This window comes from Aulonocara sp. 'chitande type north' Nkhata Bay, linkage group LG4, assembly GCF_057382095.1.
Source record: "Aulonocara sp. 'chitande type north' Nkhata Bay isolate Kocher_YH1m ecotype deep benthic linkage group LG4, A_spYH_male_GT1.1, whole genome shotgun sequence".
In the NCBI taxonomy this organism is placed as follows: domain Eukaryota; kingdom Metazoa; phylum Chordata; class Actinopteri; order Cichliformes; family Cichlidae; genus Aulonocara; species Aulonocara sp. 'chitande type north' Nkhata Bay.
Genome location: NC_141347.1, coordinates 32,280,076 through 32,303,690, shown reverse-complemented (window position 1 = coordinate 32,303,690; position 23,615 = coordinate 32,280,076). Strand labels below are relative to the sequence as shown.

General features: G+C 39.4%; 1 protein-coding gene across 4 annotated transcripts in view; it reads left to right on the top strand.

Annotated features, from left to right (window-relative positions):
• Positions 1–23,615, top strand: part of spop (speckle type BTB/POZ protein) — a 99,133-nt gene that overhangs the window by 8,772 nt on the left and 66,746 nt on the right. For 3 of the 4 annotated variants that reach the window (XM_086289958.1, XM_086289961.1, XM_086289959.1), the window contains exons 2-3: positions 5,047–5,130; positions 6,585–6,720. The gene's annotated coding sequence lies outside the window, so the exon portion shown is untranslated. The remainder of the gene's footprint in view (positions 1–5,046; positions 5,131–6,584; positions 6,721–23,615) is intronic. The other variant, XM_086289960.1, reaches the window with a different exon arrangement.

The following is a 23,615-nucleotide window of genomic DNA, read 5'->3' as shown; positions in this document are numbered from 1 at the left end:
CGTCTTTAACTTTCATTCTCTCCAAGTAACGGGAGTCTCTTGCAATATGCTGTGTTTCCCCACTTGAGTGTTAATGAGGCAGATGAATATTCATGAAGAGGAGGCTGACATCGCTGTATGGCGATTGTGCAGCGGATGATTGTGTGCATGGGGATTGTTGTGGCCACATTTCTGAGGGATCTGTTGTGCAGTGGGTAGACATCAGGGGACTCTGGGCTCCTTTGCTAATGATGCAGATGCTTGAGTTTTGTTTTGGTCTGTGGTTGTGGATGACCTATTCCCAAGGCCGTTCCTCTCTCCCTCGTGGCTGCTGGAGCTTAAGTTTAGCCTCCAGCTGCTGGTGGAGGATAGCCAGGGAGTGAAAGACTGAGAAAAAGAGCTGCCTTTTTACTGCCTACACTCCTCCTACTCTTCCTCCCTGTGGTCTTGACTTGTGACAAAGGGATGCCATGAGTCACATCTTCAGGGACCATCTCTGTCTTCTTATTTTACCTCTCACTATTTGTTGCTACCTTTCTTATCTTTTGTGTTTTTTGCATTTTCTTTCTGTGGTGACTAAAACTGATTTCACCACATGTTGAAGGACATATTAGAAACTATGTGGCCCATTTTAACAGCAAAAGGCTGTGTAGTGCATGCTTGTCATGTCTCTTGGATTGCTGTTTCCTCCTGTGCACTGCCCACCCCCTTTTTTCCTCTTTTGAGCTTTGTTCTGCTCTTCAGTTTCTCCTCGAACAGTTCCTATAGTAATCTCTCACGTTTTCTCCCCTCTTTTCCTTTTTTTGCATGACAGATTCTCATTTACATTTTCTCACTAGCTCATCATCCAGTCTGCCTCTTCTCTCCCCGCTGCCATCAGCCTGGGGCTTTCTCTGGTCCCCTTTCCATCTCTTATTTGCCGATGCTACCTTTTCCCCTCTCAGCCTCAATCTTTCCTCCTTTATTTCCCTGCAAGATATCTGACCCTCGCATATTTTAAACCTTTGATCTCCAAACAGTCATTTTCGACATGAAGTGATGTGTGTTTATGTCTGCAGCCCAAGGTGGAAATTTGTGTTTGTCTGTCTGGGACATGCTTTGTATTAAGCACCCTTTAATTTAAGAAGGTGAGTCTGCCATTGCTAGGTTGGAGGACCGATAGTCCGACTGTCTCCTTCGTGGTGACACGTCTGCTAGTGACATAATGGAGGTCTTCCTTTTCCTTTGTGCTCCTGTGTTGTTCATGAAATCAGTTGCATTGCCACTTTATGTTGTCAGTTCCAGTCTAGCAGGTGTTCATACTTATTCTCATGCACACATATCCTTCTTGCAGTTGGGGAAAGGGTGGATGCTGGCCAATTTATCAGTGTTCTGACTGTAAGGCTACAGGGAGCCCTCCGTCTTCATCAGTTCACTCAGCAAATAGGCACACCCCAGTCACTGCTACTAGACTTAGCTCATGTGTCTCCATTATACTTTAACAACAAATCTGTGAGGCTGACTAGAAATAGTGTTCTGTGGTTAGCCATCTTAAAAAACAGTCTGCTCAGATCACAGGTGAAACGGGTTAAAATGGGTTTATTGCCTCAGATTTATTAGTGTTTCCCACAGGCTGGCAGTTTACAATAAAAGGCAGTTGGAAGATTATTATAGTATAATAGTAGTCACTTTATTATAAGCTAATGAGAATAACATTAGCCGAATTATAACTGCAATGTCAGCTGACTGCAGCTCAATTGCCATTACCGCGAGTATGGAACAAATGTTTCACACTGCTTGTAATAACTGCATTCGGTTTAGTGCGCAGTTGTTTTTTTTTTTTCTTCTATATATCTCTTTGAAACACTGTGCTTTTATTCTGTCGTGTCATGTGATATCTCAGGGCTGTTGTCCTGCAATAGTGAAGGACGTTTGTCTTATTTGTCTGTCTGTCCTCATCCTCCTCCTCTTCCTCCGCCGCCCTTAGCCTCTGTGCCCCCTCGATTTTCTCGACCCACTGCTGATCAAAGCTGCTTTGAGGGTGCTGAGCGTGTCCAAGGCTGGTAGTGATTTGATGATATGTGTTCGTCTAGAGAATCTTGTCTTCGTGTGATTAGATGGTGTGTGACAGGTGGCGTCAGTCCCATCAGCTCATATTAAGCCAGAGCGCCGTGCTGCCACCGCCGTTGCTGTTTTTTATCCTTTAATGTTAAACCTTCCTCACCAGCAGAATCAATTATCAGTGATTATGTTAGTGTCAAAGTCTTTAGCGCCCGGCTGAGCCCCATTGCTGCCTCCTCCCACTCGTTGGTGTGTGGCCCACAGAAGCCACACTATGCTGATCCCCAGTCAGAGCACTGCTGCTGCAGAGGGACAGCTTTACAGACAGCTCTAAGTTTAACCTTCCTCCTCAACAGTGGTGTGACAATGCAGGGAGAGTTTATTATGCCTGACAAAACTCCCCCCACGTAGGTTTTTCCTCAGTGAGAAAGCTGCATAGCGATTAGCCCTATCATGCTCAATTGTGGATGTAGCTGTCAGAGCTGGCCTGGTGGTCTTGCGTCCTTGGTTGCAGACTGCTTGAGAAGGCCATGTTTTATAAATATAAGAGTTCACTGAGCGTTTGCTGCACTGCATTACAAAAAACAACAAAAATACCCAGAATTTTCTATGCAAAAACTCTACTTTGCCATGTAACCAATCTTTTTCTCACATAAGGTTTCCTCAGAAGGACGTCCTCAGCCTTGGATTTACCTGTGATGCACAGTGTGTGTGCAGATTATTGCCACTGCACCACACAGGGCAGTGAGGCAGCTTGTTAAAAACCCCTCTCTGCTGCAAGGTCACAGCTCTGGCTTTTCCACCATTGTGTCAGTTCTTTGTCAAACAAACATTCGCACATTGCTTTCAGAATTCTCATCAGGCGGGATAATTGGCTTACAGGACTTTGTGAAACACACAGAAATATTCGCATATGCACTAACAACAATTTCTGTGTAGTGTTTAAGTAATTAAGCAGCACTTGCTCCATCATGTTCCCCCACCTCCTTTCTATACATGCACCGTCACTTTTTCTTCCCCGTTCAAACTGAACTGTAATGACCTGTTGGTACCGTAGTTAACAACTAAATTAGTTACAGTAACAGTACATACTTTGATTCTAAATTTGTAACTCTGTTTTGGATGCAGAGTATGATTCATGTTCAGTCTAACAGAAGACCTGTATCTCATGTCTCTCCATAAGCAGAGCTCTCTGTGGAAGTAAATCAAGGATCAGGTTTGGAGTTGCCACTTAGGATTAGAGGTTTTAATTTCAGCTGCTGGGTGTCTTTTCTTGACAAGCCTCTGCTGGTGACAGGAGTGGAAGTTGGTTTTTATTATTATTTTAAATCTTTTTGAGGCTTTTAAGATCTAATGTCCATCTTCTATCTAACATGGTTTCTTTGACTCACTCTCGACCCTCCCTGACTCTCCATTTGCCCTTTCTCTCCTTCTATATGTTATCCAGTGTTGAGCGGAGGTAAGCAGAGATAGTAATCTGCTGTAGCCTTGGCACTCTCTCGCACTCTGGTCTCATTGAAGAAGATTGATGGCCCTCTTTCTGGAATGGCCGTTGTTTTGGATGGAGAGAGAAGAAGATGGAGGCAAAGTAGTGGGTTTAAAATGAAAAACTAAGTGAGGGAGGGTTGAGGAAAGGCAAGCGGTAGCAGGGATAAAGAGAAATGGAGGTAAGGTGAATGATGGTTGTAAAAGATGGAGAATTGGGAGAGGAAATGTCACTGTGGAGGAGCTTGAAAGCTCATTAAATTTGGTTTTTATTTTATTGAGTGAGAGTATACATCAAACTGTGATTGGTTTCAGATTCACACGTCGTTTCTTTTTTCCTTTTCTAATGCACACACGGGCTATGGAATTGGCTGCACTTAGTTTGCATGTCAGCAGGATTATATTTAAATGTCAGCTCTTCTCTCAAGATGCAAATGAGACAAGAACATGTTTTGATGGAACGATTTTGTACACGTGTCTTGTGTTGCTGTTGCATTACGATGCAATGGCCTTTAGGGCTTTTAGGTATGTGTGCTAGTCAGTATTAACAGTCGTTGCTGCATTGCTAAGGGGAATAAGCAGTCCTTCATCCCTCTTCATGATGGTTCTGTTGCTCAGTGGCCATGTGGGTGGCACTGGGTTGATTGGCTGTAATGACAGTTATGCTCTTAATTGTGTCACTTATACTCCCTCTGTGGCTCTTTTGAATGCAGTCAAGCGCTTGATCTAAACCCCCCCCCCCGGTGTTTTGTTCCTTTCTACGTATTGGTCTTTTCAGGTTTCAGGAGTAGCGAGATATAGAACAGCCACTCTTTCTCCTTCCTCCTTAATTCTTCTCTCGTTTAAGAGAAGTATTGAATCTGACATTGTCTTTATATTTGGGCTCCCCCTGTCTCTGCCCATCCCCCCCCATGCCCTCTCCTTAATTTGTCTCCTATTCCTTTAGTGTCTTTTTTTTGTTCCTCTGTTTGACTATTGTCTGACTTGCTGTTCCGCTTCTTTCTCTCTTTGCCTTTCTCGCTCTATTTCATCAGCCTGTGGTACATCGACCTATCTTTCATCCTGCCTCTCCCTCTTCTGTCTTGTCGACGACTTTTTTTTTTTTTTTTTTTTTTTTTTTGCTTTCTATTCTCCCGTCTTGTATTTTTTGTTTTCCACCTCCTCATCTGTCAGCTCCCTCCTCAGTCTTTTCTTTTTCTTTTTTTGAGACAGCCCTTGCTGTCTCATGGTGTCCCAGCATTGCTGGGGTCAGCTTGACATGTCTTGGTGGCATGGCTGGTTGTACTGCCTATTGTTATCGCTTCCTGTTTGAGCTGACCACTTGACTTGAGCAGGGTAAATGATACAAGACCAAAAAAACCAGGAAGAACATGAAGGGCACATAACGTTATGTTTGTTCATACTCCTGACAGGGTTGTTTCAGGTTATACTTCATGTAATTTCCTGTGGTAACAACTCAGCATAACACTTCTGAAGAGCCTCAAATAAACATCACAAATGGAAAGCAACCAATAACAAATATTTAAAAATGTGTTATCTTAGGCAATCTCCACTTCATCAGCTGAAACGGTTTCATCCAAGTTTGTGACAAATGGAGTTGGAGTCCACATCTGCTGTTTTGAGTCGGTAAGAACGAATCTTGTATTCATTTCAGGTGAGCTATTGATCAAATGGTGCTGGTCCCATTCACACATCACAGAGCCAGTCTACCTTTTTGACATTTCTTTCAGGGCTCAACCTTTGTATTTTGCATCTGATTGACATTTCCTTGGTATATATGTGTAAACACAGGGATCTTAAGATATTTCATTCATTCATGCAGATCATCTTTTCTCTCTCTGAGGTAAAAGCCCACAGGCAGTTTGAATACCGGTCGTGAATACAAAGCACCAAAATATAAAAAGTAACACTCTCAGTGCAGTATTTCTGAGCCAAATATAAGTCAGTGTTTAGCCTTAGAGTTGCAGTTTATTACACCTCTGAGGCAACTTGTCACTCCCTGGATTGCCGTAGTTTGAAGTCATTCAACGCCTGTTTTAAAATCCTGTTTTATTCTTTATGATCCAAGTGTCAAAGTAAATTGACTTAAATCACACAGCTTTCTCTAGTTGCATGTTAAATGTCAGACATCTTTATGGATTGGCTTTATTATGAGAACAAAGTGCATCACTGTGGCTGTTTAGCTTGAGACATTTTGTCACAATCTGCAGACCTTTCTGCAGTAATGGTTGGCAAAACACACCCAGTCTGCTCTGTGAAATCCTGTTCATCTGTGGTTGGCAGGCATGTGAAGTATGAGTAAGCGTCCTTGGTCATGTTTATTTAGGTAGAGGTGGTATTTGAAAGAGAATTAGACTTGGAGGATTTTAATGACACTGCAGAGTTGAAGCCACCGTGGGTCTGTTCTGTCAGATGATTGTTTTGCTATCGGGCTCTGTGTGGGCCCTTTATGCATCACATTAACGTGGTGAATTTTATCTACAAAGATTTTTATCCACTTTTATGGGCCACTGTAAATATAGCATAAAAAGTATCAGGGAAGCATTAAGCCTGCTTTGCTGTGATCCTGCTTTGAATGCTATTGCTATAAGCAGCACTATTTCATTTGTGGGATTGAGATTGCATTGCTTTATTGCTCTGTTTACACCTGTGGCTTTTTGGTTTGCTGTTTGGATACAGTCCAGATACAGTTTGTGCTTGGATTAGTATTTTAAAGCTGCGTGTAATTGTGGAAGGTGGGCCCCTGTCCCGCTTTGTTCCGCCTCGCTGTGTAAACCTTACTACAGTCTCTGTAAAACATGTGTTTTTGTAATATCTTGTCTCTCACACACACACACACACACACACACACACACACACACACACACACACACACACACACACACACACACACACACACACACACTCGCTCTATCTCAGGAATACTCTGCATTCAAGTCTCCTACATAACAGATGCGCACACACAAACAGTCAACTTGACAAGGAGTCTCTTGCAAGACTATGATAAGGCACTGGCTCACACCCACGCTCACTCTCACAACTACAGTCTTGTTGATTCTTTTCGCTGTTTGTGTTTGCAGCTTGCCAAGAAGCTCTGGCTTTGGACAGACGAGCAGTACTGACACACCTACAGACAGCAAGACCTGACGGAGAGAGTCCAGCTGGCTAGTTATGGCAGTTGCAAGCGGAACAGATGTGCGAGGTACTTTGATCTAGGTGAGTACCAAATGAGGTGTGGATCTGGGGGAGGGAAGGGGGGGCATCGGTCTGTACCAATATTGGGAAATTGCAAATCTGCCGTGGGTGGGGAGAGGAGAAGTGGAGAAGAGCGATTGTTAGAGGCAATTTTAGTCTATGACGATAAAACATTAAAATGACCACTTTTGATCTCAAGCTGATGACAGCACTATTAAACCAAGTGTTTTTAGCTAACTTTTAACAACTGTTTAAGTATTGGAGTCTTTGTGTTCATGTGTTCTGTACTCATTTTTCAAAGCAGACAATTTCACATTCATTTAAGTTTGAAATGCTGCCTTTTTGACTTCTGAACAACTTCAGTTGTCTTCAAGCGTGTTTTTATTTTTTATTTTTTCCCTCCAAACAGGTTTTAGCTTGAAAAAAATTAGTCATTTCTTCTAAAGTAAGCTACATTTGTTTAGCTGTTTAAGAAACCAACACCTACAGTATTATCATAAGGCTAACTTTGAATCAAATTATGGGTAAGAGGAAGTGGATGGTCCAGCATAAGAAATAAGCTTGGTTTGGATAGAAAACACAAACCTTCAAAAAGCATGAAGGTGAAAGAAGATCTAAAGGCTGCCAGTGAAGGAATACCAAATAGCAAGAGAATAGAGACAGCAGCAGACACTTGATCATATAAATGGCAGCTCGATAAGACATTTCAGGTAGTATTCATCTGTCATTTATAAGCAGAATTTGGACCCAGTTCTAATAAAAGACCGAAAAGGTGAAAAAAGGAAAAGCTTGGGTTTTTAGAAGGGAAAATAAGGGTGGAGGTATAGAGGATGTGCCAACATTGGAGACCAAAAAAAACAGAGGAACAATAAAATAAATCCTTGAGGGTAAAGTATGTGGTCCTGTGTGTTTCATGCTTCCCCCACCAAACTTCTTAATTAGGTAGTGTAAAACTAGCAAGAACAGCAAGACGGGAAGAAAGGAAGGGGGGGGAAAAGCTTGGTGAAAATAGTGTAAAGTAGCAGTCTCTTTCCATTTAGAGGCTATGAGATATTTGTTTTGTATTTGCTGAGATGACGAAATGGTAAATGATAAATACATTAATTTGCCCTACTAGTGTACAGATCAGTCTGCTTCTCCACTCCTTCATCACATATAAGATAAGACGTTTATTTATTTTTTTACTTTGGGTTTAAACTCAAAGCAAAGGTTGGTGTTGACATTAATACAAAAGAAATTCCAAGATACAGTTCAAACCTTTTCTCTTTCTTCCCACATGTTTGGTGTGTGGTTTACTTTCATACATTCAGAAGTGAATTTCAGAGTATTTTTTTTTATTTAACATTTCATTTGGCAGTGTCTCTTGACATCAGTGTTGCTGTGTATACCCATGAAAATTAAATCTCTGTGTAGGATTTGTTGAGAAATGCTGGGATATTTTAATCACCTCCTTTCTGTATTATCACATAGAAAGAGCATCATGAAAAATCAACATGAATGTGGTTTTTCAGATGGTTATGAAGCAGTGCCGGTGATATTAGATTTCTCGGTGGTAACTTCAGTTCTCCCATGAAACTAAAAATAGTTTTAGTATTGGAGATGAAGAAAAGTATTGTGTGTGTTCGGTTTTCTTGCAAAATTAGATGGTTGGATTCTGTGTGTATTCTTGTGTTTATATATATATAAGTGAATAACGGTCTTTGCTGACCCTGTAGTTACAGCCAATTTGCTGTGATCACAGTGACAAGTGTCTCCATATGGATACTTAGTAATTAGCTAAGAGGAGATGGAGAAAGGTTGGAATTCGTGGGGTATTAGAGGACCTGTCAGAAGCCTCCACTCATCTTATCCCCACCCCCCCCTCCCAAATCTGTCAGGAGGCTTGTCTGGGGCCCATGCTCCCCAGTCCCCTTCCTTACACTTGGCTGCTTCAGTTAATTGAAGCCACTTCAGATCACTCAGAGGAGCTGGATCTGCATGCCTGAACAGACCACAGCACTCACCTGACCTGTCACTCACTTCTGTCAGCAGCTTCCTGCCACCCACAAGCTTTTTCCAACACATGATCGTCTACAAACCCAGGATATAACAAAGATCCCGGGAATATACTTAGTACACAGTTACCTTAAAAAAACAAAACAAAAAACCCCATTTCACTGGAAATTGACAGGTGTAAATGTCCAACATATTGGGATCTTGGAGTAAACAGACTTTTAACTTGCCAGCTCCTTAGTACAATGTCTGTTTGATGGATCTTGTTAGAAAAACCACATAATTGTCTCAAATTTACATCAAGTGATTTATATCGTGGCATCTCTGTCACACAAATTTGAGTATTTCCTGTAGTGAGAATGCATCAGAAGCATTCTGGCTAGAGCAAATGTAGTGAGAATGTACTACAATATGTGGCACATAACATGTTGTCTAGTACATATTGGAAAAGGCAAATTTAAACAAAGCCATGAACCAATTCTCCCAGCATTTGAGTTTATGTGTGAAAACAGCTGAGGTCTGTTGTATTGTATCAGGTGCCATCATAAAGGTCTGGGACTTTGCCCATGAGTATAAAACACCTTTCTAAAGTTAAATTTAGCTGATCCCCCCTTAGAGTTCATCTACTCATGTGTTTCATACCTTCAGCATTGCTGCTTTTTATTTTTGTTATTTTAAGGTTCCTTCTGGTAGTCTCTTTATGGCCACTACTTGTGTTTCTGTGATGCACACAACATTTTAATGTTATTCAAGTGAAGAGGATTAAAACGAAGGCTTATGTGGTGAGTTGGGTTAAAGAAATGTTAGTCTAGCCAAAAGGCTCCTGTGTTTTCTATTTCTCTGTCTATATACAATGGTGAGCTAGTATGATGACATACTAGCATGTGAAAATGCTATCATGTGCCATCGTTTGAATTAATTACACTAAATGGCTCTATTGGGCTGCAGTAGCTGACCATGGTGCGACCAAAGCTTTTTTTTGACCATGTGCAAGCACCTTGTCATGTCCTTGTCTTTAAATGGTCGCTTCAAAGGCAGGGAGCAGTTCTGGATCCACTTATAGTCAGTTGCCTTCTTTGACTGTCTCATTGCTGTTTCATCAGTTTAATCTGCTATTGATTTTCAGTTGCATCTGTTTTTGATTCCTTCAGTCTATTTACAATAATATAGAGCATGGCTATTCAACTAAGAAGTTAGTTGGGCCAGATTTTTTTGCAGCCAGTAAGCAGCAGATCATGATCAATTTCAAACCCACACAACTGTATTGAAAAACAAGTAATTTTTTTTATTCCTTTCCCCCCTGTAAATGTGGTGACCTCTCAAGAATGCACACCGAAAGGTTCATTTATTTAAAAAAAGGGAGCTATAAACTATTTTTTTGCACATTTGAAATAATAATAATACTAATAATGATAATACTAAAACATTTTGATATTTCCCTTTCAAATTAAAATAAATCTTTTGCTGACCACTCACTTTTCCTGCCATGAATGGAGCCCCATCTGTCACAAGTATACAGACACGCTTCATATCCAGACCATTTTCCTCAAAAAGAGCTGAAATCTTCTCAAACATTATTTCGCCAGCTGTGTGTCCCTCTAACAGTAGTAAGCAGAGCAATTTTCCATCCAAAAAACGGACATATAGGCACAACTGTGCATTATCAGTTCTGTCTGTGAACCCATCTCCTGCTATAGACATTAAATCAGTTTTCTTCAGGTCATCTAACAGCATTTCAAACTCGTCTGACGCCAGAACTTCACAGAACTTCAACTCGACGAATATTTGAACTGTCTGACAGGTGTACGTTTTTAATAGCAGATGTCACACTTACTTTAATTTTTTTGTCACTTATCACCGCATCCACCACGGCCAGCATGCAGTATTTCACTGTTTCAGAATCTGTGAAAGGCTGTTCTTCTTTGCCAAGAAGCAAACACGAAGGGAAGCTGCTGCAGCTCTCTCTTGGGCTGTACAGGACCCTCACCATGGTAGTACAACTCCGGTTGTAAGATTATTAAACTGTACTTTTGCCGCCTTCTCCTGAGATCGCTCTGGAAAGTTTGTGTAGAAAGTCTGGTGTTTGTCATTGTGGTGCCTTCGTAAGTACTGCAACACACTCACTCCAAACTAAACACATTGGTTTGGCATTTGGATTTGTCAGTCCAGCCAGGGTTAAACCGACGGTTTTCATTGTCAATTTACGCTTTTGGACTGAGAAAGACATGCTGTTGTCGCATCATGCATTACAATGATAGTTGAATATATTTACATTACGGTGCATTGTGGGTTAAATATTGCTAGGCTACTAGCAACATTCAGTCTACACTACGCTGTAGGAATTTTTAATTTTTTAAAATTAATTGATTAATTTTTTGCGTTTTCTCTGTTTCTGCCAGGACCACAGGCAGGGCCACTCTCAGGTTGCTTCTGGGCCGCCATTTGAACAGGCTTGATATAGAGACTAGCTGTGATAAATGTGATATCTGTTGCAAATCTATCTACTACAGACCTGTAGTGCTGTATAGGAGCCAGTGGGGAACTCACCACCAGCAGACCATGCAGAATCTCAAAATACGAAATAAATGTATAAGTTTACAATCTAGACATTTATAAACAAACAGAGCTAGTTAATTCCATTAATGACCAAGAGCAGTGCAAATTTATTGCTCAAAACTGAGATTGTGAATAACGTACTAAAAGTACTACAGGTTCTAGACATTGCTTTTATCTGAAAACTGTTCAGATAAATTAAAAGAAACTGCATAAGAATCAATACGTTTATGACACAAGGGTGAACTCTTCTGCTAGAAATTGCTGAGCACTGTATGCAGTCCTGTGGTGTGGGACTCGGGTAGAGTGCATGATTTATCCAGAGTGTGTTTTTATTACATATAATATTGTAATTATTGCTGAAATAGCTGAAATGTACAAAGGAACACAAAACATTATTCATGTGAGATCCCGAGCCATCCATGTCTTTGTGAAGATACTATTAGTGTGCCATGTCCGTTAAACCACACATCACTCTAGGTTTTTCAGCAAGTTATGTAAGATATGGGTTTTGGTGTTAAATTTAGCACATTTTAGAGTAAACTGTCTGCTACAAACATTAGTAACTCAGGTTTGTGTGTTTGTTACTTTTCGATGAGCAGACGAGTTGCACTCATAGCTGCAGACTGACTGAAATTATATGTAGATAATAATGTAAAGGCAAAGTGAGAAAAGTTCGTGGTTCAAAAACTTAGTGAAGTGGTCCTGGTTATGCTTCTGACTGGAAGTTCCACCGTTGAGGTGTACAGCTTCCAAACCCAATGTAAAATTCCTCTCTTATCAGCATTGATGATCCTCAGTCAAATTTGGGCTTATTTGGGTCCAAATTGAAATCGGAGATGTACAAGGGAACTGCAACATAGGAATCTAAAATTAGCATTGGAGCTGGATTCAGACTAGAAGATCTTAATCTTGAAGGGGAGAGTGGAAAGATTTTATTCTGGTATGATGGAGTCTCAGAATTTTATGATTGCACCATTTATGCAACTTATTGCAAACTTCTTTTGTTCATTTTTCAAAATATTTTAAAGTCAAGTGAAAGTGTTACAAACATACCAAGAGGCCTGAAAATAGACTTCAAGTGAGCAGAAACACAGATTTTCAAGAGTTGGACCTTCATTTACAAGACGTGACCCTGAACTGCAGTTTTATAGCTATAAGGAGAATGTTGCCATCTGATAGCCTGTACTTACTCATGCTTGAAAAGCCAAGCATAACAAAATGAAAAAAGGGCAAATGTGGACTGGAGATGCAATAAAAGGCCTTTTCCAATTCATGGGTATTTCTAAACTCTGAAAGAGCACAAGAAAAGTGTTAAAACTCAGTATAAACAGAGATCCAAGACTTCAAGCCCACAAAGCTCAGCTAAAGTGACATGGACTAGAATTGGATTTGTTTTGAATAATTTGCCTCCCACATGGCTTTTGTTGATAAATTATGGCTGAATTGAAAATTATCTATGGTTATCATAAAGTAACCATTCTATAAATGCAACAAAGAAACAACTTGTTCTATGATTTGGACCAAAACAAGCTGTCTGAAGTTCATAAAGGCCATAAAGTCACGCCTTCATCATCCAGACATAGAAATTCTCTTTTTCTCTTGCCTCAGCATGCAGTTTGATGTCTGACTAGCACGAAATCATACCTAAACGGCAAAGAAGGTTTCAGATTCGTCCTGCACGGTAACGATAAATGAAAGACTATGATAGTTTATACAATTCAAGTAAGATTACTTTTTTAAGTTTATGGTTATCTTTGGAAGAAACCATGATGAAGGTAGGAAGTCGAAGCAAGAGGTTGCATGCAAAAAAAGGGTGCATTTACATGGTTTAATTTAATAGCTGAAAGTGTGCTGCTGGGACAAGCAAGCTCAGTGGTTTATGGCGTTGCAGATATTTTTCAGGTATTTGCACCTAGAAATCACTCAGTTGAGAGATTGTCTGGCTGATGCTGTAAAAAGTGAAACTTGCCAATCTCTTACATCTTGCTACTGAGTTACTTGAGGCTGCAATAATGTGCCCCCTCTGCTGGTTCTGAAGTGCTGCTTCCCGTAACACTGAAAACTGGGAATGTGTGCAGTATAGCCATAGGGAATAGATCTTTTTGAAACACTCCACTTGGGAGTGAATGTCTAAAATGAGAAGTGGGGCTTGTGAATTGTTTTAAATGCCAGGCTTCTACTCATTCAGGGTGCTTTCTTGTGGAAGTCTTTAGTTATACTGTAGCTCAGTCTGCTGACATTTAATGCTCAGCCATTACATCCTCTGTTGCTGCTTTAGTATAGGCCCAGTTGTTACCGGTATGAATATGAATAGACAGATGTGACAGCTGGCCAGCCATATGTGACAAGCCTTTTAAATCTTTACGCCTTAATTATTCCGTCCCTTGGGACAAATATTGGCATTTAAGGTCTTAACACTCAGACCTTATAAACTGCCAGCCTCCAGTTGGCATTATCAGTCTCTTGGCAACTTCCAAGCAGACTAACAAAGGTGCTAGATAAAGGCTCACAGCTAAATTCATAACTGTCAGTTGTGCTTAGATGATTTCCTTAAATTCTATCAGTATTATACAGATCATTATGTTGCATATTTGTTTAGAGGCAAGTATCTCCTGTAAGCAGTGTTGACTCTAGAAATGTTTTAATGCTTCACAAGGGGGCTCTAAAAATCTCATGGTGGCACACTGAAATCCAAATCTATCACTGAATTAAAGTAATTCTGTTATGCCTTGATTATGTATATAGCTTTGCTGAAAACTACATCAATACTGGAATTGTATACCGATGTACCCTTTTCATTTATACACTCTGTAAAGTTACTAAAAATGGAGGTTAGTTCATCTGCTGCATGTAATATAATTAAATGATTGATGCACTGAGCATTTCTTTATTATTCTACTGCATGACATTTCATTTATTGAATGCCATCAAATTTTCTCTACCTTTTTTTCTCCTTCCTCTTCTTCTTTAATCTTTCCCCTCACCCCCATCAGTTTTGAAAGATTAAGACTCCTCCCCGAACTTGCTTTTTCCTCTTGGGGAGTTCGTCCTTCCCACTGTTGCTAAGTGTGTAGCAATTGGGTTGTGTGATTGTTGAGGGGTTTGCTTTCTAATATTGTAGAGTCTTGCAATTTAAAGCACCTCGGAGTAGCTGTTGTTTTGAGTTGGTGCTAGGTAAATAAAATTAGAATTGAAATTTAAAAGATCCAGAAGAGCAAGAGAAATCTCTGTATGCTATAGGACAAGGATGAAAGCCAATGCTGAATAAGCATGTTTCTTGGGCCCCCAGACAATGCTGCATTAAAATCTGACTCTGTTCTGTTGTGAAAATCTGTGCATGGGCAAGACAGGAATGTTAAAAACAATATGTTTGGGAACACATTGTTGCCTCTACAGGCAAAGTAAAACTATTGTGAAAAGAACAAATCACAGGTAAAAAAAAAAAAAAAGGAAAAAATATATGCTTATAACTTTCACATTTGTGAAGGCACCATTAATGCTGAGTGTATATATAATATAAATATTATGCAGGTTCTACAGCAGCACATGCTGTGATCCAGCTTCCACGTCAAAATAATTAGCTTTTTTAGCATGACAAGGCCAAACGATATTCTGCATTAATGCCCTGTAGTTGCTGCTCAGCCACGTTGCAGCCATCCCTGCAGTCCAGACTTGTTACTCATCGAATACATTTTAGCTCATTATGAAATGGAAACTACAACAAAGAAGGCGCCAGACTGGTGAGCAGCTGAATTCTGACTCAAACAACAATGGGAAAACATCTTGCTTTCCCAAGTGGTCTCCTCACTTCCCAACAGTCTAACAGTCTCGGTAAAAGGAAAGATGATGCAACATAGTGGCAAACATGCTTCTGTACCAACTTTTTTGCATCACATTGCTGGTATCAAATTTCAAATGAGCATACGTGCTTTTGAAAAAAACAAAACAAAGTGATTTTACAATTCACTGCCTTTGATTCTTTTATGTACATTTATCACAGTCATTGTTTTTGTAGGTAGATAGATATAAAGTGTGTGTGTGTGTGTGTGTGTGTTTGTTTTATCGTATACATATTTAAAATGGCATTGTTGCTGTTGTCAAATGAAGAGGAAGATCGGAGTGCTTCTTTCTCCCAGTGCTCCCAGTGAACTGTAATAGGAGAGCGTTATTTCGTATTGATGTTTCTCCTAACTTGGTTTAAACTTACTGTACATATTGTGATAACTGCCATAATGTGTCAAGATTGTACGTTACCGTTTACCCAGATAACATTACTCTGTAACCATTCACTTGATTATCTGGTATACACTGTCACAAATTAATTTTTTTTTTTTTTGGTCTAGGAATGGGCTGGTGATGCTGTTTCTGGGGCAGAGCGTCTAGCACTTGGACTGTCAAGTTTGAGATTTTAGTGAATGAATGTCACCAGCCTGCATCAGTTTCACATTAGCCGTGAGCACAGCCAGTGAGAAACTGGTGGCTGTGGCCCCTTGTGATCCTCTTAGTGTCACCTTTGCTGCCAGTTTTCTCGTGTTGGTTGGAGATTTGCCTCATTTCCAATGAGGGCCTGAGTTTTTAAGGCATTTTTTAATGCATTTTTATAGTGTGGGTATTGAGAAATCCTTTGAGAATCATTGTGACTATGGGCCATACAAATAAAACTGACTTAATTAATAACTGGAAGTCAAAGTTATAATAATTTATCATACGCTATTTATAGCATCAGTTTCCACACAGTTATATAACTCTTCAGCTATATGTAAACATGTACAATTATGAAAAAAATGATGATAACGTCACACTACAGGAGAGCATATTTATCGTTGTCTGATGCATCAGAGGAATAAGGTGCTGACATCGCTTCAAGATTTTAAATGACAACACCTACCAGCATTTAATTTATTATATTGTTATGTAAGGGTTGCTCAACAAAATGAAGGTGGATCTGTTATTCTGTCTCTAAATCTTTTTCTTTCTTTGCCTCTCATCTTCTGTCTGTTCCCCCTCTTGGTCTGCCTCACCTGGGTCATCCCACACATTCTCATTTCTCTTGTTATCCTAGGTTCTAATTTCAGTTGCTGCGGTAACCCTGCGGCTCCCTACACTTATGCCTCCTCCCTCATCTCTCTGAGCTCCTTGTTAAGTGTGGCAGAGCTGGTTAATGATTGTGTTTTATTTATATTTTTCCTCCGGTAGGGTTCCTTTTGATAGGGCACGCATGCCTTGACTCTTGAATAAGCCTGGCTTTATAGTATGTCCTGTATCTTCATTTTATTTCTTTCTCGCTTTCTCGTTTGCTTTCTTTCTTGCCCTTTATTTTCCTTCCTTTTTTGATTTCTAGCTGGCTGTCTTGTGTTTTCTTGTTTTTCTCATAACAGTTAGCTGTCAGTCGTGCAAGAAAACCATCTCTCAGAGACACGAGGTGGACTCTCACTGCTAATGCAGTGCTGTACTCTGATGCAAACTAATTTGCTCAGTGTGCCTTGTATGATTGTTTAAACTTGATCTACATAAATGCAAACAGAGTTTCGTTGAACTCTCAGTTCATGATTGGAGTTCAAAGAAACCTCCCGAAACAGATGAGAACTAATACCTGTAACTGGTATGGGTGCATGATATTCACTCCATAATATTTTTTATTTTTTTTTATTTTTATTTTTATTTTTTAAGATATCCAGTAATAGCTGTATTTTTCTTGCGCATTTGAGCCACTACTGTATTTTTCATTTACTTTTTTTGATACACTTATGCATGTTGGCATTTGCTGAGCATATGGAGTTTTTTCTGCTATGTTGAAATACTGACCTCTTCATTTGAGTTTCTTTATAGACTAGGGAAAGAATGGAAAGGCAGCAAGATATGCTGAGTAGGGGAGGTGGTGAGCAGCTGTTGTGCTAGGGTGGCTAGAAAACTTTCACAATGTTATGATGGCACAGTATCAAGCCAAGCAGTTCAGGTTGTTTTCACCAAATGTCCTCACTCACACACCTCAGGATGTTTAAAGTAGAACTCTCCATTGACAGTCTAACTGTAGCACAACATGCTCCTTGCTGCACTGCTTGAGCTGATGTGCATCCTTCAGGCTTGGGTGATGTGGTCTGTTTTACTAAACTACTGATGTTTGATTTCTGAGTCATCCCTGAAGACCTAGCTCTTATCACCAGTGATGATCCTTGACATAAATTTTGGTCTGTATGATACAGAACGTGACGTGTACTCTCTGAGCATGTGCACTTGATTGGAATGGGACTTACAGTCATTGACTTGAAAATGGTCAAAACCAAGGCCAATGGGGTATTGTCGTCACCATGCTGGGTGGGTGCCATGGACAATTAAGTTTGAATGTGAGAACAAAGAGATGTAGGAGCTTAAGATTGATGCTGTTGTTGTACCAGCTAAAAATCTGGGTTTGAATCTCAGTGACCTCAAAGTCAGAGTCAGAGGTCAAGTTTTCTGACGATCTTGTGAATGCGATAACTGAAGAACACGGTGACGTAGATTTTTGAAATCAATAGGTCTGCCTGATTGGAGGCTGAAGCGTAGCATTGGTGGTCTCCAGTATTTATTTATTTATTTATTTATTTTTTTCTTCAAATATGCTTTTTGCAGTTTACCAGTGTACTTCACTGATATATCTTTAATGCTTGATATATATTTGTATACCCACTGAAGTCCTGTTTTCTGCTTGCTTGGAGATGATTACACATTACTTCAACTCAAATATAGAAGATTAAATTGTCCTAGTGTGTTGTTCTTTTTTTGATCTCAGCTAAATCTTACTACTTGTTAAAGTTAACAATCAGCAAAATGTACTTGAATATAACTACGAAAAAAACTTCAGCCTATCTAATTAGTGTACTGACTGGCAAATGGTAAGATGCCAATGATCTGACTGACTGCATACCAACAGATAGCCCAGTTCACTTTAATACCAACCAGTACAATACTGTTCACATACTGTATGACTGGACAGGTTCATGCTTGTTTATTGTCCAGCACCACTTTCGTTTTTCTTCTATTGTTACATCTTTCATTCTTCACTGTGTCTGATTTTGTTCCTTTCACAGATATCTCTGGGTAAGGGCACAAAAGTTGTTCGAGATATTTTATCGACAAAAAGTGACCGGACTAGAAACCAGAGTACTTTTTAATTTTTATTTTACTTTGGTAGCAACTCTTGTGGGAATCATCATGGCTCTAGTTATGTAGTTAATGAGATCTCACTGTGAAAACTGCAATGAAATATTTGTGTTTGAAAATTCTTTTTGCAAATATGAAGAAAATGGCTCATCCAGACATGTCCAGCCTGCTTTTCTAAAGTTACAGAGACTGAAATCTAATTTGTTTTGACATCTGGATTTTGTGTTTGTGTTAGTTTTTGTCTTTAAAGACATTCCTTGCTTTCTTTCTCCCTTACTCATTTTGTGTCTGCATGTATGCTTCCATTTATATCCATCTCTTTCCCCATTCATTACCATCTTAAATAACTTTTTACATATTTATTATGTTTATATATTTAACGTTTTTCTTTCTTTCTTTCTTTAATGGGTGCTGTCTTATGTTGTTTTTTAGGCTTGTCATTCTTTTTTTTTTCTTTTTTCTTTTTTTATCTGCCTCCATCTCTAAGTCCATCGCTGTCTACTGTTGCCACCATCCTGGCATCTGCCAGAGCAGAGAAAGTCTCTCTGGTGCTTTTGATTGGCTGTTTAGAGATTGGAATGTGCCTGCCTGACACAAATGACTTCATTAGAGAGAGTGATAATCTCAGAGGGGGTCTTCACCAAAGGCATTCTTCAACAAAGGCCATTTAGACAAAAGACAAAACATTTGAAATGGTTAACGTGAGTAATTTCAAATGGCAGAACAGGCGAGGAAGCTGAGTTTTAGTGCTAAAAGTTTGATAGTGGCAGGAGTGTTCTCAGAGATAGTGAAAGAGAAGGAGATGAATTAGGGAAGCTTCAATTCAGAGCATAACTGTTGGTTACGGTCCCAGATTTACTGTGAAGATCTGAAATGTCACTGTGTGTGTGTGTGTGTGTGTGTGTCTGTGTGTGAGAGAGTGTGTTTGTATGTGAATGTGTGTTTGTGGTAGTCTAGCAGCTTTATCTGCCTGGCATTTCCTGTTTTCAGAACTGACTGTGGTACCAAGCAACATCTGATGACCCTCCAAAAGGCTCAGTGCTGCAGAGAATACTAAGGGGAACACTTGTAACCTTAACACAAATTAGAAAGGCTTAGATTTGGAGGGTGACTCACAAGGTTTTGTCACCTTTACTAACACCAGCAGTTATTTTGCAGCTGTTATCTTAATAGTTTCATGGGAATTTGGATTTGATTCTGCCAGTGCCAACTTTCCGTGAGCTCCCTTGTGCAGGTAATGAACTGATCTCAAATCAGGATGCTGGCTGATTAATATAGATGATATGACACATTTCCAGCTGGGTGGTATCAGCTTTTGGCTGCAACTTTGCAGTCTCTTCCACTTCAGTGGTGCAAGGATAGAGGTTGGCATTTAGGTGTCAGGAGACAAACAGAGATGTTCGTCTGCAGGCATCCAGCGCCCACCACTATCTCGACTGGGGTTCCTCCAAGTAAATACTGAAAATGTCAGCTCAAAATTACATTTAAGTTGAAACTTTTGAAATTTTAGCATTTTGAATGTCATATCTTTTTTTTGAAAGAGAAAACGCCATAAAATGTATTGAAGCTACATTAACAAACCATACTTGTTACAAATGAAACATTCAACTTTTATGCAAATGATCTAAAAATGAGAGCGAATATAGTTTGAAAGAATAGACCGATGCTTGTTTACCTGTCCTTTATTTCTCTGACATTTCTCTTTTAAAGGTTTATGTATCCTTGCTGTTAATGCTTAGTCTGACCAACAGTGTTTTTATCTGTTAGTGCTACCTGCATTTCCATTCTTATTATCAGGGCTGCGGTTTGGCACTTTACCGAGTGAGATGGGTAATTTTCAGCCCTCGCTGTATAATATCTGTGCTCTTCAATGTATAGATAACAATGTGTAAAAGGTGAGAAGATCACTTTTGGATTTAAGAGTTGGTCCATCTTTTAGTAATTTAATGAAGAGCATTTAAAATTCTTCCTGAATATAAATGAGTGTATGCATGTGTGGGTGTCGGTGTGGGTATGTGTGTAAGCGTCGTAATTGGGAAGCAGAGTGACGTTGGGGCACACAAAGGAGCAACCCTTGTCGTACCATGTGTAACCGATGGATGGAACTGAACTTATTAGCACAACTACCTTTTCCTTTCTTTTACTGAAAAGAGCAACAGCAAAGCAATAAGACAGAGAGCACTGCATCTGTCTCCAAATCTCATCAATGGTCTGTGAGACTGCCTGGTTTCAGTATGTTTTTGTGAATTCTGTAGCTCTATTAAATAAAGAGAGGAATGAACTTTCTTAAATGGTTCATTCATCTCCTAGAATTACTTTGTTGACAGTTTATATTAAATCATGCATTCAGATGTATTCTCTTATTGGATATAAAGTACCTGTGATTGTATAAATTTAGGAAGTACATTAGTACTAAGTCTATTTCTTTGTTCTCATCTGTAGGTACTTTAAAATACAGCCTCACGACTTGCTTCGGCTATTTCTTAAGAATTAACTCTTCTTGTTGATGTTAGTTTTTTTTTTTTTTTTTTTTTTTTGGATTCAGGAAGCCAGTTTATTTGGTCAAGCTCACTAATACAGACTTGGGCAAATTCAAAACATAACCTAAGCTGCAAGTGACTTGAGTCTCTGTGTGGTATTTCTTACTTGTCTGAGTCATTTTGCTCCCTTTAGACAATGTAAAATGATACTTCTGAGATGCCCAATCAGCAGGGAATTGTATCACTGACGATCCAAAAAAGTCACTATTGGAGAAAAAATATGTTTTGTGATGTTATACTACTGTGATTAAGAGTCACAAGAGAAAGTATTACTAGTTACTAGTAAGTAACTAGAAATACAGTTGGAGAAATCGAGAGAAATGCTGTGCTGTTTGTTTTAATTCCCCCATTTCATTTTCCAGGTTTTGTTATTAGTTTCATGTATTGATCTACTTTTGGAGTTGATCCATATTTGGATTTGAATCTAGGAATTTTTGGGAAGAAATCTTTAGGGATGAGATAAAATTAGTCATATTGGATCACATCAAATTGATACAGGAAAGATTAGAAGACGCGTGTTGTTTTTTGTTGTTTTAAAGAAAATTGAAACACAAGTCATCCAGATATCTTTCCGGGACTCAAATCATTCATGGTTTGGCAGTAGTTTTTAGCCTTGGTTGAGCTACACAGTCTTGGACAGTTCTTGTTAACATTTGTTGAATTATTCTTGATAATTGTTCTTGTTGACATCTGGTAAGAAGCAGGAATATTGTTCCCCAAGGTAAAGACGAGTGGTAGTGTGAGAGAATCCCAGCGTTGACCATCGATGACATTAGAGCACCCTTGATCCCAATATTGCTGCACAGTGATGTGACAGTATGACACATTAAGCGAACAGTTGAACCTAATTGGCTCCTTGTGTGTTGGTGTGTATCCAACTGGGATTTATGTCCTTTGTAATGCTAATGGAAAGACAGCAGTAGGGATCGATGTACTTTACAAAAAGACGTTCATACTTTACATTAATATTTGGTTCATTGATGGGTTTTCACAGATTTTTTTTTTTTTTTTTTTTTTTTTTTTCCCATGTGAGTGCAATACAAGAAGAAAAGATAAATTGGTGAATGGTCAATGGCACTTGGTATTTGAAGACATGCTTTCAAAATTCTACAATATTTTCTTTTTCCCCCCCCAATCCAATATCAGTGGATTCACATGTGTTGTCATTGTTCTTTTACTCTGCAGACACACGGCTCTGTTGAGGATGACATCCCACAAATTCAGTAACTTGTACTGCTGCCGGCACAGTTCGTCATTATAATTGTTGGAGAGTAAGGAGGGAATGGTAAGGAGGAAATAAATGGAAAAAATGGCAGAAAATCTCATTGTGCCTGAAATTGCTTCCTTCCTACACCACTGTTTCTACATAGTAAATATTTTAAGCTCTCGGTAGTTTACTGTGAGATTTTGGAATCATTACTGTATATGTAGCCCACCACTGTTATCTTAAAATCGCTAGCAAAACCCTGAATCTGCTTTTTTTTTTTTTTTTCCCCCCCCTTCCCCTGAAAGAGGATTATTTGTAGCTTTATGGTACTTAAAAGTATAATTGTCACTGAATTCAAACTCAAAGCTACTAAATGCAAGCATAGGCAGCCATTCTAGACAGAGCACCATAGTGAACATTGTTAAGGATAATGAAATTATTCCTTGCTGAAATTAAATCTTATGAATGTTTGGAGATGCACAAAGTTGCTTGGATTTCAAGCCATAATTAAAAGGGAAACAAAAAATGGAAAGTGGGTGTGCTATGGTCTTAACTTTAATACCAGCAGAAAATGCTGATCTCCTGGGAAGTTTCCACACAACATTCTCTACGGTTTACAGAGAAGGGTATGAAATTGAGAAAATATACTGTGGGCAATAGTTCTCTGGATCAAAATGCCTGTTTGACATCAGAGTTCACAGGAGAAAGGTAGTTTGGCCACTCTCCTCTGAACTTGAGACAGACTCTGTCACTCACAAACTCACTCATCACCCCCAAGGTATGCAGAAGAGTGTGTCTGAATGCACAAGATATCAATCCTTGAAACACATGGACTACAGCACCAGGAGACCACGCTGGGTGCCATTCCTGCCAGCTAACAACAGGAAAACAGGCTAAATTTGCATAGACTCGCCAAAATTGGACAATAGAAGAATGCAAAGGTCTCAGATTTTTGGTGGTAGGGTCAGAAAATGCTGTAAACATCATCATGGATCAATCCTGCCTTCCATCAGTGGTTCAGTGGGATATTTTTGATGACAGGCTTTGGGGCTGTTAGTACCAATTGAGCATCGTTTAAATGCTACAGTCTGTCTTGAGTATTGTTGCTGACCATCTCCATCCCTTTATGACCCGAGTGTAACCATCTTCTGATGGGTGCAAATGGCTCAAACTGGTTTCTTGAATATGACCGTGATGGCCTCCACAGTCCATAGATCGTACTGGTAATTGGAGATTTGGATCATGGATGTGTAGCTGACAAATCTTTATAAGCTATTGTGTTAATATGTACCAAAATCTCTGAGGAATGCTTCTAGCATCTTGTTGAATCTGTGCCATAAATAATTAGGGAACCTGTTAAGGCAAAAGGGGTCCAGTATTTGTAAAGTGTACCTAACAACGAAGTGGAGAGTAATTCAATATATAGGTTTTTTTTTTGTTTGTTTGTTTTTTTTAATTTAATTTGTTTTATGTGGGATACA